Source organism: Pteropus alecto, unplaced genomic scaffold (assembly GCF_000325575.1).
Source record: "Pteropus alecto unplaced genomic scaffold, ASM32557v1 scaffold20, whole genome shotgun sequence".
Taxonomy (NCBI): Eukaryota; Metazoa; Chordata; class Mammalia; order Chiroptera; family Pteropodidae; genus Pteropus; species Pteropus alecto.
In genome coordinates, this window is record NW_006436298.1 from 8,788,737 (window position 1) to 8,809,544 (window position 20,808).

Here is a 20,808-nt window from a genome sequence, read left to right on the forward strand (position 1 = left end):
CTGCGGGGCCCCCAGCCCAGGTAAGTGTTCTTTAGATCTCCATCTCCCGCGTCTCTCTTAAGCCTTGGGCGGAAAACTTGGCCCATCTCACCTGATTTTGTGGTCGTGGAGCTTTTCCAGGATCCCGGGGGGACGCGAGGGTCAGCCGAGGTGGACAGGGTGCTGCGGCTGCCGCCTCCTGCTCCCTCGGGAATGGCAACAAGTGCAAAGGGCTGCACAGCACCGCGCGGCAGCTGCCACTGCAGAGCGCGGGGTCGCTGGGGCGGCGCAGCGGGAGCGCACCAGGAAGGCGGGGGCCCCTCTTGACCCCGCCAGCCCCGCTCCAGGGGCCGGGGATGGTTGAGTGGAAGCCCGGCCAGTGTCCCTCGGGTGCCAGGGAAAAGCACTCTTGCGGTGGGGAAGGGAGATCCTCGAAAGCTGAGGTGTCTCTTCCCCATCGCTGCCTCGGCTCCGGGGTGAGGGTGCATGGCAAGCAAGGCCGGGTCCCCAGAGGGCAGAGCAAGTGCAAGCTCAGGACACAGTCCCTAACAGTTCTTTCGTGTGGGAACATTTGCTGTATCTTAAAAGGTATCTCTAGCTATCTTGGTTAGGAGAGGTGGTCAGAATTTTGTCGGATTTCTTTATGCTTATTTTGTAGAGTTCTTTGCCCCTTGAATACTTGGGGATGTGGGTGGTGGTACTCTAACCCCTCCATGCTCGGAGTTTTCACAGGGGTCATAATGACGACGTGCCTGTGCTTGGCAGAGGAGGCATCTTCGCCTGTCGGGGGTTGTGTGGAACCTGGGTTATTGGGCCGCCTTGGAAACCCAGCCCTGGTTTCCTAGACACCAATTAGATTTACAGAAGACAATCCATCTGCCTCCCTAGGAGCCCACAGCGTCCCGCCATTGGTTACAGCTGGGTGGGTCGAGGAGAGGCAGCAACATCTGTGTTTGCGCAGCCTCTCCCTCCTTGACCCCTGCCTGGGTCTCGACAAATCTCCGCAGACCCGGAGCTGTGGAAGTTAACCACCAGACTCGCGCCAGTGGGATGAGAAATATGGAAAAGTAAGGCATTTAGAAAGAACTGATCATTTGGGGTCGCACGGGCTCCCGGTTTTCTGAAGCGTTGTCTTCTGGTGTTCCTGAGCTCTAAAGCTGTCAGGGGAAGCGAATCCTGTTTTCACAACAAAAGCAAAATCAAGACCTGTCCTCGCTTCTGTGGTTTGCTCTTTGCACCGGAAGATCCAAGCCAAGCGACAACTTTACCTGGGGAGGTTTTAACATCTCTCCTGGATTTTTGTATACACATTCTTAAAGCGCATAGTTATTTGCCTAATTTTGATAAGATTATTCGCCAAGCTAACCCCCTTGGAATATTTGGAGGAAAAGAAATGAATACTGCAAAAACCTTTGGAATTTTTTATACAACACAGCATTCCAGTGTAATATTTTGATGTTGGCTATCTATGTGATTGTTCTCATTAACTTTGATCGAATAGGAATTAGATAGCATTAGACCTCATATTTAGTGGTTAGGGAAACTGAGGCACAGTGCTGGCTACTGGGTGACTCAGACAAATGTCCTGGTAATGGAGAACAGAGAATCAGTGTTTGTCCTGCTTTTGACTGTTTTCCTTATCAAAACCTGACTAACCAAGACCAAGTTATGCAACAGGTGTGTCATTAGACTTTCCTTTGAAGCACCTGTCCTGTCCTTTAAGCAGTTTAGAAACACTTAAAGAGGAAAGCAGCATAGGCAAACCTCCGAGATATTGTGGGTTTGGTTCCAGATCCCAGTAATAAAGCAAGTATCACAATAAAATGAGTCAATCTTTTTGCTGGTGGAAGGTCTTGCCTTCAATTCGTAAAAAATGTCACATCTGTGAAATGCAATAAAATGAAGCACAATGAAACGAGGTATGCCTGTAATTAGTAACTAAGGCTCTATGAAATTTCATCAGGGGCCTCTCTTGGGTTTCACACCTTTTTAAAAACATGTGGGTACTGCAGAAGAGTGGAATATTTCTCATTGTGCTCTTATAAGAAACTACTGTTGTGGCTAAGACTTAAATTGGACAAGAATTTCAGGTGAGCTCTGATACATGACCTCCTTTAGTATATGCCATGTGACAAAAAGAAATGTATTCTAAATAGGTATTAAAGCAAATAGGGGAATATAATATTACTTTCATATTAGACATTCTGTACAAAACTAGTAACGACTATATTGGTACTTAAGCTCTAACTCTAAGTCCTGCCACAGTTTATGACCAAGTGCCGACTCTCCAGAAGAGATTTATTATGTAAATATTGGAAAACCCTTTATGATTGGAGCATGGCTACGATGGTACTGCACAGATCCCAAATTACTCTCAAACTCCCAGGCTGACTATAATTTTATTATGCTTTAATTTACTGATCAGATATGACAGATCTGGTTTATGTAGGTTTTGTCTAATTGCATTTGTATTTATGTTGCTTTAGTGAAGCACAGAAGCTATAGGATATTTTTTTTCCCTGTGACCTTAAATAAGATTTGTGAAGAGATGGGTCAAGTTGTGCAACTCCTGTTGAGAGTACTAAATTAAAAACAATGTTATATTTGAAAGGCACCAAATTCAGGGAATTTTGCCATTTTAGAATCATACTGTAAATATTCCACCCTGTAGGGCTTGAGTCCAGATCCCTTACTTAGGCAAAGCTGAGTTTAGTGACATTTGTCTTAAGTATAGATCAGGTCCTTTATACTACCAAGTATTTTGCTCTGATTGGATGGTAGTTTGTCATTTTGTCTAGTATCTATACTCTAGTTCTTTTGTTACTATCCTGGTATTAAAAATTTCTCAAAATTCCAAAGTAGTGTCACTCTGCTGTTTAGTCATTTGACAGTCTATCATGCTCCTTTCTGTAAATATTTTCTTCATTTATATTTATTGAACTAATTTTTATTGAGGGCCTACTATGTGCCTGACACTCTGCTTTAATTCTCTGGACTGTGGATTTCATGTCTAAGGTAATACCCTTCTGGTTTTAGAGTTTTTAGGATCTGTTGCATTTTTGAGTGAGTTTTTGCACACAACACTAAGATATTTGGGTGGTAAAATGTTATGTAACTTTTTAATGCTAGTATGTCTTAATAGACTGCAATTTTTCCCTTGAAATTTGATCTTAGGCACAATCGTAATTTGTTTATTTCTTCCATTACTGCTCCTGGACTTCTTCTCCTGCATAACCAAGATAATGAGATTTGACATCATTTTTAATATGAGGGAAAGTAAAAATGTAATATAACTGAATATTAGGCATTCATTTTAGTGATCTTGGGGTTTTGAACACTTTTATCAGATATACTTTTGTTAATCTTCAGAAGTATCCTATTTTAGTTTAATTTTTCTCCTCAATTACCAATTTGAGGTTGGACTTACGTAGAAAGTTAATGTGACAGTAATGTTCCTTGATAGTAGAGAAAATGTCTTGTATCCACGAGTGAAGGCCAGCATGGGTGGACACTGGTAACACCTTCGCTTTCCATAGTAGCATGTCCAGAAGAGACCCTTTGAAAACCAGCACTCAAATAACATGCTGCCTACCTCAAGCGGCAGGCTTTGTTTGGTATGCACACGATCTTTTGCCCTTTAAAAATGCTTAAAATGTTAATATACTTTATATATTTTATTCAAGTATACACATTCAAGTATATACTTAACAAATAATAAACAAGAGATATATTGCATATATTAATAGAATTTATGGTTTAGCTCTTAAATTCGTTACCAAACACCAATGATCATGACCAGTGTGCTTAAGCCTTGCTCCTTTTTCTTCCATCATTATAATTTAAAGAAATTATCTTTCATAAACCATAACAAAGTGGTTAAGAGTGGGGACTCTGGAGCCAGATTGTCTCGTTAGACAGCCCCCGGCTATGTGACCTCTCTCTACTTCAGGTTTCCCATTTGTGAAATAGGGATAATCACCCTTTGGGTGGTTGCGAGGATACAATGAATAAATTTACAGAGAGTCCTTCTAGTAGTGCTCGGCAGAGAGTAAGTGCCAGAAAATGTTGGTGGTTATTTTTTTTAACAAATGGAAAATCGACATTTAAAAAAAGTAGCTTTAGCAGGTTTTCCAGATTTCGAAAGGCAGTGAGATATCAGTGTGACCTCAGGGGACAGCACCCTAGGCGGAGAGTTTGAGACGGGGATGGAAACAGCCTGTGACCTCTCATCTGTGAAACCTTGGGTGAGTATGAGCCCTCTCTGGGTCTCAATTTCCTCATCTGGTAAAATGGAAAGTAGACTTGATGGTCTCTAAGAACCTGCCAGTTCTAACATTCTATACCACCATGAACTTTCAAAGTGAAGAGGGCATTGGTCACTTCAGCCTTTCCTGTCTTGGGCAACACAGCCAGGAATGTACTGTCCGTAGGGTTGGCGCTGTGCCTGTAGCGGCAGGCAGTAAGTATTTGAAGGGATTATGAACAATTTCTACTAGTAACTTAACCTCACCTTGATCACCAGACAGTCATCAGGTTGAAATGACTGGATTATCTTTTTGGACTTAGTCCAGAGAGGTTTCAGACATGAAAGTCTGGATCCCATGCATATAAGTCATAGGTTACCCTGCTCCCTCTCTTCTGAAGAGCCCTCTCACCGTCCCCCATGTGGAAGAGGGGGTGGGGTAGCTCTGAGAAGGTGAAAGACAAGTGAGATGATTGTTTCTGAATTTCATGATTAAAAATTTCCACACCCGACGCACAGGAAAGCATCACCATTAGCCTTTACAAGGGTATGTAACTAGAAGGACTTGGAGCAAAGGAGGTCTTATGAAGGACTTCTGAGTATCGATGAAGATCAAGAGGTTTTGTTTGGGCTAGATGGTTCAGACAAAGTCCCTCTGGGGTAAATCACTGTCTTCCCCTAATGACCCTTATTGTTGTTTGCATTGTCACCTGGTTCTTTGTCAATAGTCTTTCTCTTTTTTTTGCCCTGCCCACCTCCTGGTTTGCTGAATGACTAGGTGTTAGAGTTTCAAACGGTAGTGGGTGATCAGTGATTTATGAGATTACGAGTTATTTGAGCCCCTAACCCAGGATTCCAAACCTGGTTGATTATTGAATCACTTGGGTTCAGAATATCTCTCGGGAGGGCCTGACATAATTTTTTAAAGAAGGTGGTACTGTTAGGTTTGCTTTCTACTTCCCCAGCCTTTAGGTGTTTCTGGCATTCTATTTCTGAAAGTATCTAGGAAAGGGTAATGCCTGCATTTTCTTATGGTGTTCCTTTTATGCTATGGGTGTGTCACCTGTCTCCTGCTGCCTCCTCTTATCAACCTCCCACTTCCATTAGTCAGGAATAGTAATTGCCTAATGGAACATGCTGTGTACCTTCTAACTTCTTTGACTTTGTTCATGGTAGGCTTCTCTTCTTTGCTGGCTAAAATGTACAGCACACCTTGGAGATATTGCAAGTTTGGTTCCAGACCACTGCAATAAAGTGAGAGTCATAATCTTTTTGCTGGTGGAGGGTTTTGCCTTCAATTTGTAAACGACATCATCATCAACAACAACAAAACAGAACAAAAGCCCTTGCAACATTTTGAAGCGCAATAAAATGAGATATGCCTGTATTTTAGTCCTTGAAGCAAGCTCAAACCACCTTCTTTCTGAGAGCTTGTTTGGGGGTTTTAGCAGGGGAGCGCAGCTACTTGTATACCCTTGACTGAAGACCGGTCCTCTCAATCGAGGAAGGTCGTCCTGCCAGCAGCTTCAGGAGGGACGCACATGGAGTAGTGAGGGAGGAAGGGGACACCCGCCTAGCCAGCCAGATCAGCCAAATCAACCCTGCTGATCAATGGGGTGACAGATGTCGCAGCCAGATTGCCCTCACAGCCAACATCTTTCTGAAACCTTGACCAACTTAGTAGCAACTGAGCTCTTTTCTGAACTTCTGCTATCTTATCGCTGATACCTCTCATTTATCACTTTCCACCTGCTCCTGGGTTCATTATATGCTTCTGTGAATAGTCTCAGCTTTCCAACCTGACTGTAAGCCCACTGATGGCAGGGACCGTGGTTTAGACTACTTTGTAGGACAGTGCTCAAAGTAGAATATACATATGTCAGTTGGTTTGTTATTTACTAACTGTCATGGAGACTCTGCTACTTTCTACTTTGTCTTGGGCAAGTAACTTAAACTTTTAGCTTCAGTTTTTAACATAGGGTTGTTATAAGGATAGTCTATGTAAAGTGCTTAGGACAGAACCTGGGATAGAGTAATTTCTTAAACAATGGCTTTCCAACAATGGTACTTCTGAACAGGGCGATTGAATCTCAGGGTTCAAGTCATCTCAAAATTACCAGTTTTATTTTTGTACATGTTGTTGCTGGTCCCTATCTCCTCATTCATAGACTTGTGCAATTGGCTTTTTAGTCCCCTGAATAGAACTTAATATTTCTCCCTTAAATTTATTTTACTGTATGCGACCATCTGTTCTAGCCTTTCAGAGTCTTTTAGATTGTTTATAAACTTACCATGTTTGCTACCCTTTTTTTATTCCAAGTTATCCACAGATTTGACATGCATTTCTTTAATGCGATAAGGAAATAATAAAACTGTTACCTAGGCTGAGGTCTAGGGCAGAGCAATTTGGTGTATTTATACAAACTTTATTTCAAATCGATGTTTATCAATTTCAGATAGTGTTCAATTAATTATTCTTATTTGTACCAGCATATGATTCTTAGTCTTCTGTCTTGTCATCAGGATATTCACTGTCTACCAAATCTACACCTCTACTATATGAAGTTACCAGTTTTAGTAATCACATAATGGAATGGAGTTAGTCTCAAGTTACTTATTCTTGAGGAACCCACAATGGATCTATGTAGCTACTCCTTCCTCTTTGAGGTCCTCAGACATCAGCTGTTTAATATTCTGCTCTAGAATCTTGCTTCTGTCTATAGTTTGTAGAATTTGCCTTTTTGGAAATTGGAATGACATGTGCCTGCCTTCTGTATTTGAACCCTGTCATTCTCCACAGCTCCTGATGAGTTATGGCTGGGAAATCTCAATGAGTTCTTTGCTATCCTGTCATTCTTGCCTGTCCCTTCAAAGTGGGATGTCTTTGGTTATTTCTTTGGATAGTGACGGTATCTTTAGGTCCCGATTTCACTGACTGTTAATGAAATTTGGTGAGAGTGGAATTTGGATGGAATGGCGTGGGAGAATACCTTTATAAGGAGCAGCTCATCTAACTCTTTTAGTCTTGCTTTCATGGAATTGCCAGCTTTGCAACTTCCTGAAAGTTCTCAGAGGATGGATTTCTGGAAGTTGCTTTTATACCAGTTATCACAACCCTTACAGACTTAGCCAGTTTCCAGCTGGCCACACCTCATTCTTGGTGGTAAGAGACAACACACAAAACCTATTAGTGATGATTTGACAGGTTTTTAATTGATAGAGTCTTAGGGGGAATAAAATAGAAATACTTCTCTTAAATTGCACGTTTCTTGTTACACTGAGTTGTTATATAAAATACTTAGATATTTCTCCCATTTGATAACCAGAAATATTGACAGATTTTTCATTGACTATAAAAGAGTGTTAAGAATCTTTAAAATCTCAGCCATGGAAATTCTAATTATTCCTTGATCTTTAGTTAGGAAGGTTCCTATTTGGACAGAAATTGTCATGAGACAAAGGTATCATGTCCTTAGATTTTCAGCCTTATAAAAATGTTTAAAATCTTAAGAAAGTTTCACACATAGATAAGTTAGGTTGTTTTGCAATAAAAATGAATGTTGTAGGTTATCTTCATATCTGTAGAAATCCCCAAATTTCACTTGGCTTACTTACAAAAATGGAGCTGTGCTAGGGACAATTCAACTTTACCATACAAAGTTTAAGGAAAATCACATTTTGATAGGAATGCCAAGTGTAATTTGGATATTAGTTTAATAGAAGGTTTTTTATTTAAAGTAGGAGTAAGCATTTTTTTCCCTTTCACATTCGTAGTAGGAAGCTTTATGTTCACTGGTTGTTATGGCATCTTTGTGGATAAACAATGGCAGAAATTAATAGAGGCAGACAAGATGTCTGGATTTAAATGAATTTAAGAACACTTTTTATTTTAGTGGGAGTTGGATATGATTGGTGTTTTGTGCCATTCATTTTAAAAGTGGTAGTGTTGTTCAATTAATTATTCTTATTTGTACTAGCATCTGGTTGTGTGCAATAAGAAGATTTTTAAAGGACAATCTGGGTGTTGAACCAGAAGCTGAACCAGAAGCACAATTTGGGTTCAAATCTTAACATTGTGACTGATATACTGGGTGAGTCATGTCACCTCTCTGGACCCTAATGATCTCTTTTAAAACCTGAAGGGTTGGGCTAGGCCCTTCTTTATGGTGTGTCCCATCTCTCAAGTTCTTCATTTTCATGGTGGTAAGGATGATGTCTTAACCCTTTCTTGGAATACTAACATAATGCCTGGTTCCCAGAGTGCTTTCAGACGCTTGACTGGCAACAACTAAATTGTTCAGGAAGTTGGGTTTGAAGATGCTGCTATAGTGTTGCGTCTTTATAAGGAGAAATGACTGCTCAAACCCTGAGGTTTTCCCGTGATGGCAGCTCATGTTATTGTTGTCTGAATACTTCATGAGCAGTGAGGTGGAATCAGCCAGTAATAATCTAGTAATTATTTTTAATTGAATTCAAAGATGACTGAAAATGGGTATTAATTTCATTTAAGCAGATGGAACTTAATGTACCTAACTTCATTTAGGCTGGGTGGAGAATGTGCCCTGAAATTTATGGAATTTTTGATAAATGTCTATTTTTAGCTAAAATAACATTTATGACGGTTCTCTTGCTGCTTTTTCTTCTCCACTCCCCTTCTGTCTCCCTGCCCTGCCTTTTCTCCTAAGAAACGTGGCGATTTCTTTTCGGTTTGATTGATTTCACAACTTTTTTTTTTTTCCAAAAAGGTGTAGTGAATTCCTAAAGCCTCTAGTATTTCATGTAGCTCCTGACTAGTAATATGAAAGAAAACAAACTTGTGCTCATAAAAAAGAATGACATCCCTCCACTTCTCACAGAACCTCATACTAAAGATATCCTATTATATTGGCGATTTGGACATTAGGCATTATTCCGTTTGGGCTTTTCCTTGCTGGAAAACACTCTTATTCAGGAGTTCTTTTCAAAACTTTTCCATTGCAGGGAGTTTGGTAGTTCTTTTTGAGTTTTGAGGCTCACTGGGTTGAGTTTGGCTAGTAATTACTATGAGGCAGGTATATACTGGGTGCTGAAGGCTCAGAGATAAGAGACTTGGGAGTAGCTTTTGAGGTGCTCAGTGCTGCCAAATCAGCAGCCGTGAAAGCAAATAAATATATTGTGGTGTGGAGAATGTCTGGGGCAGGGTGTTCTCTGTAACCTGAGTGAAAGCATGTTTTCTGGGAGTGATATCTAGTATAATGGGAATCAAAGTGTCGTCTAGTTTTTGTATTTTTTTTTGTCCTAAATATAATCTATATTGTAAATGTGTATCTGCTTCAGTGATATAAAAACAAGTGACCTTAAGAAATAGACATTTTAATGAAAATCTGTATATTTCATCTCAGTTTATAAATATAATCGGAGTGAATATCTTTCAGATATCAAGTTCAACCACAAAATCTTGCACTTGCTTTTAAAACTTTTATTTATTGAAATTGTATAATTGTTGCTAATAATTTTTAAAATCCTTTGAAATTTGGGCACATAAATAAACATTTACAGTCACTATTTGGTAGAGGAGAGAAACTTCAATATTATCAAACATGAAAGGCTATTCTTTTGTATTTCAATTTGTTTTGGCAATATGTTTGTAATGACTTTACATCTTAAATTTGTATAGAGAAACCTAGCTTTGTGTAGATTTTTTTCTAACTCTCAAGTGTCTAATTTTACAGAATTCTGGAGATGTTTGATCAAGGTCTTGGTGTTCTGCTCGACTTGTCAAGAGCAAACTGATTCTAATGTTTCTGTTTTTGGGATAGCTCTCCAGTCCACGGCTAAGCCCTCCACAACTCTGTATTACATCGATGACCACAGCTTTAGCCAAAATTAAACTAGGGAAGGCAAATAATAGTGCCTTATCTTGCCTTAGTGACACTGAAGAGTGCTATTGTGAATATGGTGAGTACATGCTAGTTATTTATTTATTTTTGGGTACAGGATCATTTGAACAGCTTAGTGCTTAAAATAAAATTAAAAAAAAAAATCCTTCTGTGCCACAATTGAATATTAGTAAACTTATGGAACATTTAAAGTTGAATAACATTTAGAAATCAAATGAATCACTACTTCATGTGTTGTTTTGACAGGAAGTGTATCATGTCTCAATAATTTCCTTAAAATTTCTTCCTGCCAGGTGCCTGTTTTCTTCTTGCTAACTTATTCCCATAGAATTCCAAATATGTGGTTGATTTTCCTACCGGTACACTTTCACATTTCCTTTTCCTTTTTTCCCTTCTTTAGAGCAGCTAGTGTACTTTTGTTTGTATTGAATTTAAGGTTTATTACAGGGCAGAGAGAATAAATAGCTATTTGAGTGGCTATTTTGGAGACTGATGACATCCAGCCAGGATGCCTCTGTCTGGTGAGCAGATCTTCTTGGTTCCAGCATGTAAGATTTTATAAAGTAGATGTTAAGACCTGCCTGTTGACAGACCCGGTCAAAGGCCAGATGTACATGAAGTATTGTTCATTTAGTCATCTATGGAGAGATTAGAAGGAATTTCTATTTTTCTATTTGGTATATATACAATTTAACACAGATATTTAAATGAGCTACCTTGAAATAAAATACGTTAGGAAAATAAAATATTGGTCTCTGTTATAAACAAGGTGCTATATACAAGGCAATGTGAAGGATGTGAAAAGTTTGCCACAGCCCCTCACTAAGATGTGGCACACAGGTCACCCCTCATAGGGCAGTGAGTACGGTGGCTGCTAGGGGAGGTGCCAGTTTAGAGCTCTGAGGTGCTCAGAGCTGGGGGCTCTGGCAGGGAGGAAGAGGCAGCGTATAAAGCAAACTTTCTTGGCCTGTAGCATCTTCTGGTAGAACTAGGTGCAAAAAAACCCCTACCCCTTTTTTCTAAATTAAGAAATTACATGGATGTGTGCAAAGAAGAATTTTTAATTAGCTTAGTAACTTGTACTGCTGGTGGGGAACATTCATGTATTTGCCTTTGGATATTTGGGTCAGTATATTTCTGACTAGTAAACATATATATACAATCATAACTAAATTTATATACATTTCATTGCATAATAAAGACACTTTCGTAAATTGTGTTGATTTTTATCAGTAAATTTAACAATGTTTTTTATAATCTGCCTTTTATCTTTTTTTGTGTGACTTAAATCTAATGATTAACTACTTTATTTGATGGGATAAGTTTATGGATTATAATCCTTACTTTTCTTTATTGAATATAGAATTATTGTATTTTAAGTACAAGTATGCAATAGGTAATTTCTTTTAAATTAAAATGACGTGGTTTCTTCCACCAGAAGTCTTCCCTTTCTTGTAATGTGGGATTATACAGTATAGATAGTGAGATTTACATTTAAAGACATAATTTTATAGCATATCCATGTAACACTGAAGAGTACAAATAGGCTTTTAAGAAGACATGCTTGTAGGGGTTGACATTTATGCAATTACAGGCAGGCCTATGCACATCAGTATAAACTCCTAACTGTGTTTAGGAAACTAGCTTTCTACACTATTTTTTCGCATTGGAACTCTTTCATGTTCACATTTAGGAATAACAGATTGTGTGGAAAAATGCCATTTATGGGCAAACCAATCAATCGTTTAATAAATGTTACAATATAGTCAACATTGCATTTTTATATTTTATCTTATTAGCAGGGCCGAATGTCAAAACTATAATGTGGTTAAGGTGAGATGCAGATATAGAAACTAGCTAGTACTTTTGAAAGTGGCAAGTCTAGGACTCTAGCCCTGCAGTATCCAGAGTGACAAGGGGCAGTGAGCTGGGCCTAGCTGGAATATCCCAACCCGGCTCCTTCGCCGCACTGCATCTCTCTTCGTTGGATTCTTCTCTGCGTTTCTCTTGCAGGGATCAGGCGGGTACCTAGCCACAAGCCCATAAGTGACACTCATACCCCCCACTCCCAGTTCTCAGTTTCCTCATCCATAACTTTCTGTGATTCTATGAGCAATATATAAATTGTTGTATATATGATATGAAAAGCCCCTAAGAAAGCTAAAGAGCCTTAGTGAGTATATTTTGTGTCTTGCATCAGAATGCCATTTAACTTTCAGTTTGGCAGTGCTTTGATGTTCATAGTGCCAAAGAAAATTTCAGCCAGCAGAGGTCAAATGATCATATACTCTGTTTAAACAGAACTTTCTTTTGTATTAATAATGTTAACAAAAATCAGGAAAAAAATATTATTCTCTGTCAGCTAGTTAAAGATTTATTAACAGGTCCCGTTTGCTTAAAATGCAGTTGCTCTCACTTAGAGTCTTCAAATCAAACTTGGGATTGGGGTGCAAACCTAGTTTCACTTGAGTATTTTGCACTTCCAGTTTCCTCATCTATGAAATGGGGATGATACCAGCCCTCAAGATAAAACGGTGGTTTGTCACCCAAATGAAGTTATAGACGGAAATATTTTGGAAAGTTTAAATGATATATAAATATAAAACCAAAACCTAAAAAAAGATAGCACTATTTGCGAAAAGTTATTTATAGCATAAATTTACTACTGCTGTAAACATACATGTGGAAAAGCAGTGAATGTGATCAGTTGGTACCATGCCAGCTCCTACATCTTTTCGTTGATTTAACACTTCTGCGTTCAGTAACGTGGCAGAAAAATGTGGAGCCAATTCAAATTAGGGGAGGAAAGTCTCAGAGGCCTGTTGTGTAAGAAAAGGGGCTAACGGGTGGCTATGTCCTGGTCGGAATCCTGGTTCTGTACTTGAGGCTGTAAAAAAATAAAACACACACACAAAATTCCTCTCCTTCTTTTGTTTAGCTAGAGTATGAAGCCGCTTGAGAAAAAGTGTGAGTAAGGCATTTTAGTAGACCATGAATCCCCCTTTCAGGAAAAATATCACCTAAAGAGGTTTTCGTGAGTACATCTCTCATATTGGTTGGGAATAAATACATTTAAATGGTTTGTAAATGTTCGCTTCACCCTTTCATTGAGAAATAAAGTTTCACAGGCCCCAAACATTAATCTCTTTTAATCTTTCAAAGCCAGTGACAAAATGACCCTTCTCTCTTGGACCGGTGGTCATATTGAAAAGGTAATGGCAGGGAAAAGAACTGTTTTTGCTAATCTCATCTGGATTTGAAGTCATGTTCAATTCTAACAATAACACAATATTTTGTTCTCCATGCTAGAAATGTTTTGGGTTAAGTACACATTGACTCTTCTGGAGTCTTGAGTTCTGGTGCCTCCTTGGGAAGGATCTGGCTAACACTTAAAAAAAATCTCACTTCTACATCTTCTGGAGGGAGGGCATAGAGTGTTCCTACTGCAGAAGAAGGAGACTTCTCTTAATAATTAGCTTAGCACATGACTGCCACAGACCATAGTAGAAAGAGCTACTGTGTAAATATCTTACACAGTTGGAAAAATGAAGCTTGTAAGATTTATCCAACTATCCTGGCAGTCGCTGTAGCATTTGAGGGCCCTGTTATAGGGAGTATCTGGTGCAATTTTCATCAGCTATAGAAAGACGACTCTATGTAATTTGGTTTGGAGTTCTGGAGTTTGATAATATTAACAATGATTACCATAGGTCAGTTGCTTTCCCTGTGTTTGGCACTATGCTTGTTATCTTTAATTCCTACAGCAACCTCATATTTATTTTACAGATGAGGAAACTGAGGAGATATGAGAGGTTAACCTGTGCTAGGTCTAGCAGTTCATCGATACGTGATCTGTGGAACTTCTTTCTCGCTTCAGTTTCCCATGGTGTCACTCAGAAGGCTTATAGGGGAAAGATCCAGCTGGTCCACATGTAATAGAGGCCAGAAGAGCTTATGCTTTGATCAACCGATCTGAAATTTTCACTGCCTCTACATTTTCAGACTTGACTTCATAGTGAAATGCAATGCCTTATCTTTTACACTTGTCACAAGCTTTGTAAGATCTTAGTTACATAGCTTGTCATTCTAAATCTTTCCAGGGTGAGAAATAGGAATAAAAAAAAAAAATCTTTTTCCACAGAGTCTAATACGCTATCTGTTTGGTTAAGTATGACCTCCAGGTTTATGGCTATTTCTTAGAGGAAAAACTTCAGACCAGGCACAATGTTCTGGACCCATAATTCTGACTTCTCAACACCTGTGCTCTTTCCTAGCATTTTTAATGCATCCCAGAAGCCTGTTTACATTTTAAATATGTCGTATTTTGAACTTCAAGATGATTTCTGATTTAGTCCCTCCCAAGGATTTACCTGTTTGCTTTTGTTCTGTTCTCTTCTACTCTACTTGTTCCTTATTGACCTTGATAATGTCCTGTGGAGGCTTTTCAGTTTCCAGTGGCATCCCAGGGGTGGGCAAGGTGCAATCAATAACAGGGTACATTTCCTGGAGAAACACACTTAAAATCGATTTCAGTCAGTCTGGTTTAACTGTGACCATGTACCAGCAATTCTAAACGATATTTGTTAATATTACTTCTCTCCCTGCTGCCCAAATTCTTCTTTTGGTCTAAGTTCGAAATAATTGCTGCAGTCACTGTTGCATTTTAATAATATTTATGTAAGCCTCAAGTTAGCACATTTTAATGACTTATCCTTTAATAAACATTGTATTCAACATGGAATTTAATGTGGACAACTCCTAGTTATGGAGTTGGTCCCCAAGACTTGCTGCACAAGTTTATTCTGGGAGTAAACTCACAAAGGTTTGGCATCATTCAAACTTGCTTCAGGTCTAATTTGTGTGTCCAATTTCTGTAATACTATTTAACAGTACATTTAAATAGTAGATTTTGAAATAAGCAATGATAGCAGATGATGGTACAAACCAAGAAGCAAAACTTGGTTTACTTTAGTTCTGTCATTTTGTGTGACCACTTGGAGTTTTTGTGTTTCAAATGAAAGCGGTGAAACAGTGAGAGGCGTGAGTTTTAATATTGTTTCATAAGTGAAAGTTTTATGTTTGAAACATTTTATTGAATTTGAATAATATCTCTCAAATTGAAATTTTAAATTTTTTGGAACTAAAAGGTGAAGAAAAATGTTATATGGCTGGTACAATGTAGTAGTTGCCTTCCCTGTATCCTTGGAAGACATTTAAGTTTTATTTATGTTTGCTTGTATTTTTTTTACTGGTATGATTATATATTTGTTCAATAAAATAAGATTTTTACTGCATTTCTTTTCTGGTCAATATTATGCACTTAAAAAAATTGCTGAAAATTTTGTTGTGTAGGAGAGGGGGATATTAAATGACCTTTAGGTATCAAATATACTAGGTGTACCGCTGCTAGGAGCCCTCTAAATGTTTCTCTTATGTCTTCCCATCATGCATTATCTGCAAAGTTAGTGAGAATCTAGAAGCATTTAAACCAGCAGACCCCAGTTAATTTTTGTGGAATTCTTCCTGTGGTTTTTACTATGTTCCCTATGGTTCAGGCTCCTGGCCCTTATGACCAATATACTACTCTCCACCTTGCTAACTCTTGCTCTCTAAGAGGTCTTTACAGTTATGATCTCCTTTAGGAAACTTCTTATACTCTCTGCATTAGTTAGAATATAGTTGAGGAGCTTTAAAGAAACTTAAAGAAGACAAGAATTTCTTTATGTAAAAGTCTAAGCTGGAGAGTAGCGGGGGTCCCTCTGAGGTTATCCAGGAACCACCTTCCTTCTGTCTTGTTGCTCTGCCATCCATAGGGCATTATTCTTATTGGCATAGTTGCAGCTGGCTCACCACCACTCATCTGTATCCAGCCAGTAAGAATAGGACAAAAATTGTGGAGAGCACCCTCCTTCCTTTGAAAAGCCCAACGTAGAGATGTGGGTTACTTCTGTTCACATTGCGTGAACCATAACTTCATTATATGCCCACATCTAACTTCAGGGGAGGTTAGCTCAGCACTGTCTAATATGATGTGAGCCATGTATGTAATTTACAATTTTCTAACAGCCATGTTAAAAAAGATAAAAAGAAACAGGTGAAAATAACCCAGTATACTTAACCCAATATATTTAACCCAACGTATATAAAATATTATTATATCATCATGTAGGACTAGCCACATTTCAAGTGTTCAATAGCCACATGTGGCTAATGGCTACCATATTGGGCGGAGGGGGCTTTAGCCGGTTGGCCTTGTACCCAGATAAAGTTGAAGGATCCTACCACTAAAATGAGTGGGAGAATGGATATCTGGGGTCAACTGCTAGTCTCTGTCACATCTCTTAACCAGTCTCTGCTCCCCATCCCATTTTGACGCTAGTACTTGGTATTTCCCATGATACATTGTGTGTATAATTATCTGTTTTAGTCCGTTGTTCCCACTGGATTGAACATTTTAAGGGTGAAGATTGAGTAATCTTTTCTCCAGATGTTAGTCTAGTATTTGGCAAATTTTAATTACTTGAAAAATGTTAAGTGAATTAATAAACTGGATGGGGATTTCATTTAATTCTTCAACCATTATTTCTAGACAAGCGCTTATGGTTTTCCTCATTGATATGGACAACCCTCTTTCTGTGCATCAAAAGTTATATTGTTCTTGGGTTGAATTTACTTTGATTTTATTTGGTGAATTTGCCGTGGACTCATATCCAGAGATGCCTTTGATTGACATCTACATTCCAGTATAATGGCGAGTTCTCTGGTTCCATGAATTATGTTTTGCAAAATATGTCCAATGTCCAAAAAAAATTCATTTTCCTGTTTCAGTGAGTCTTCTGTCAAGGGTGCCTCTGCACTGTGAAGGGACAGGATGGAGCTGTTTGCATGGAACTCCTTACATTGAGAGTTCCTGTTCAGCCGTTGGGGAAATATGCCATTTCCAGGAAATATATTAGAATAATATTTTCTGCTAAAAGACAGAGGCAGAGGATAATATTTTACATGTGAAAAAGTCAACAAATCAGCAAAACTTAATTCCTAGAATTAAATGAAACACGAATGCAGCTTCTCATTAAATTAAGTGGAGGACTGAATGTTCCAGAAACAAGTTAAATTCTAGATGTTACAAGCAGTTCTTCTCTCTCACAAGCCTGTCTTGCATCCCTCAGAGTCAGGTGGCTGTAGGAATGACTTTCCTGGGCTGGCCCTTAAGATGTCATGGCCCTTCTCTCTCAGGAATGGAGGGCAGGAAGAGGAAGAGAAGGCAGTGAAAAGAAGGGTAAGCACACAGGGCTGCTTTTCCTCCTCCACTTTTCATTAACAGCATCCCTCACCCCTTATCCCATCTCTCACCCCCCACCCCCATGCAAACAGGTCTCTTCCCCATCCTGGGAGAGGCTCTTAGGATGAGTTAACTAGGCTAGTCATTCTTTGAGGGAGAACATTTCAATCAGGCAGTGGCATCCTTCAGGAAAATAACATAGCTGCAGTAATCACTGTGACCATTATGATAATGGCATTGCAATGAATGCATGTGCCAGGCTCTTGTTAAGGGCTTTGTGTATTATTTACCCTTATAACAACCTTATGAAATGGGCATTATTATGATCCCTGTTTTAAAAATGAGGAAACAGAGGCTTAGACTAAGTGACTAGCCTGGAGTCAGAAGCTTATAAGTTGCTAAACTGGGTTGATGTTCATATCTGAATCCAAATCTTGGGCTTTTAACCATTATATCGTCCTGCCTCCTAAATATCACTTATGTGGCTTTTTTTCTCCGCCCTATTTGATATATTTTTGGTGGTGGTGGGGTTGGGCAGGGAGAATTGGGTGAGAGTCCCAGGAGCACCTGATCTAGAAAGGAAAGATTTGATGGGGGTTTGAATGAGTTTTTTTTTGGAATTAGGATGATTTGTTGGTAGAGCAAGGAGCAGCCAGAAATGTTAGACTCACGTTCTGAATATTGGGAGAGCTTTCATTGTGAACCTCTTTATGATTAAGAAACTGTAGCCATAAGGTAGTTCAGCCCTCTTGTTTTATTGATCAGGAAACTAGAGCTCAGAGACATGAAATTACTTGCCCCAGGGCGTGCTTCTAGTGAGTAAAACAAAGCAAGGAATGCATACTTGAACCTGCTCTTCTGATTCCAAGCGAATTTTATTTACACTGTTTTAGTGCTACCTTTTAGAACTTTGTAACCAACCCTTGTTTGTTTTATTTTCTATTATATGTTTCTATTTGTTACCAGTAGAAAAAGTGCCTGGAAATTATTAGAAGAGAGTGTGTCCTTGCTTGAGGAATAATAGCAGGGCGATTGAGAAACTGGGGCAGAAATCTGTTCCTCAGCTGCCCAAGAAGTGCAAATAAGGAAAGCGACCAACAGAGTGGATGGTGGCAGGGAAGGGAACTGTGGGTGGGCCCCTGGTTCCCTCTGCAGTAAAGGGGGAGTGTCACAGACTAAGGACTTGGGGCCTTCAGAGTTCCTCCTTCCCCATCCTCCAGCAGCCCTGACAGGGGCCCTGTTTCTCATATGAGTTGGGGGAATCTTGACTTTTATGGCTCCGTGGTTATGGGGGAGGGAGAAGTGTCTAATCTCACCACCAGGGTTGTAGCAAGAGGAAGCTACATGGGGACTCTGATTGTCCTGCGAAAACACAAGTAAAAATGTTGCTTGGGGGCAATACCCACAAGTAGGTGTATTTGAGGTAAAAGGCTCTTCTGGGCTGGCCTGGATATCTAGCATGTGGGATTGTGGAGCTGCAAACAACCCATTTACAAGTTTTTGAATCTGGCCCATTCATAACCTGAGATGTGTTCTAATTGAAATTACCTGTATACAGAGGATTCTGATCTACCCAAATGAAAAGTTTCTCTGTGTAAAGGTTACTTAATAATTAGTGCATGGAGGAGTTAATAGCAGATACTCTGAAACTCTACAACTCAGGGAGACCAAAATGCTTCTAAAAGATAATTACTACAATTAGGTCTAATATGTTTAGGAGAGTTAAAACAAGAGCTTGAATGGGGTAAATTTTCATGGGAGCTCACCCCAGCCTGATCACATATGTGGGGATTTGACAGCCTGCTGAGTTTGGGCCTAAGAAGGAGATGGAAAATGTTCTTGGTGTTAAGGTCCAGATAATGAGATCCGAATGAGGTTGCCATGGGTTTAACTCCCAGCTCTACCACTACTTTTCAGCTGGTAATCTTGGACCTTCAATTTGTTTTCTCATCCATATAATAGGAATAATAACACTATGGATTATTGTGCATGATTAACATATGGTAAGGGGCAACTCGATCTTTTTTGTATAGTAGGAATAGAGGGAAAGCCATTGTACTAGAAGGTCTTGTCTTGAAACCACATACATTGTTTTACTTAGGTCGTATGGTTTTGGGGGCAGCTGGGGATGTTAAAGGTCTTACTCCAGTTATCTTTGGGGCTGTCACTATGTAAAGTGCTAGCAGAGAGGGTCTGATGTACAGTAAACCTGCATCCAATAACAGCTTGTTACTTCACGGTAACATTATTGAGATCGCATAGTGTATATACAAAATATCCTTCATTTTTCACTTTCAATATTGTGAATGTTTTTGTTATTAAAGATCCTTAAAAATCAACATTTTTAGTGACTGTAATATTCTTTATTACTGTACTGTTATCAATGTACTACTTTTAGGTTATTTCCAACATTTTGCTCATCTCAGTGTGTGAAGTACATCTTTGTCTATATCTATGGCTTGATTTCTACAAGGAAAGAAGCAATTTTATGTTTTAACTATGGTTGTAAATTGAAAGTCTGAGTTGGAATCGGGTGCTCCAACCATTGCGGGCCCCAGCTTTCTAATTTCCATTGCACTGACATCTGTCATTGACCTGCTTGTCTCGAGCCTCTAGGACCTGGGAACTTGCCCTACTCACCTCGGTTCCTTTGACATCAAGCACAGAGTAGGTGCTTGTTACAGGTTTATGAAAACGAACTGAGGATACAAATTTTGGTGCACAGAGAGGTTTGAGAATCTCCACTCCATGCTTTTCTTCTGTTACACTAACTATTCTGAAGTTTTAGGGGATGGGGAGTTGGCATACAAACAACATGATCTTTTCTCTTAAGAAGGTATCTCATTGAAGAGATAACACTAGCAGAAAGGTACAATTAGAACTTGGTATAAATTATATCAACTGGAAGTCTGGTTAGGAGTTCAGAACTAGGTGAGCAACTCTATTGCTGGAGTAATCAGAAGTGTAATGGAGCAGGTAAAATGAGTTGGGTTTTAGGATTTACCCATTTACGTAGGTTGAGAGGGTGAGGGATGGGTGCTTTAGGTAGGAGAATCAGTATGAGTGGGCCTGAGTGTGGACCATGAGGGACACTGCGCAGATCTGGGAGAGCAGGAGGAGATAGTATTAGCCAGGTAAGGTGGGGCCCCATTTAGGAGGATTGGAAACCAAACAACTCAAAAGAGGCACAATAAGCCATAAAGAATCTTTGTAGGTTCATGAGTGACATGAGGAAAGTGGTTGAACTGGAAATTCAAAGGTGGTGCCAGAAATCCCTCTGAGAAGGTCACTCATAAGTACATGAGTACTTGGTAATAATCTTTTACATATCTGGTATTTTAAAAATTTTCCACAAATATCATTTAATTTGTACTTGTCTGAGAGTAGGCAATGATTATTTTCCCCATTTTACAGACAGGGAAAGA

General features: G+C 39.2%; 1 protein-coding gene across 1 annotated transcript in view; it reads left to right on the forward strand.

Annotated features, from left to right (window-relative positions):
- ARHGEF28 (Rho guanine nucleotide exchange factor 28) overlaps positions 1 to 20,808 on the forward strand; it is a 264,414-nt gene continuing 243,606 nt past the window's right edge. Inside the window, exon 1 of the mRNA XM_015590473.1 lies at positions 1 to 20. The gene's annotated coding sequence lies outside the window, so the exon portion shown is untranslated. The remainder of the gene's footprint in view (positions 21 to 20,808) is intronic.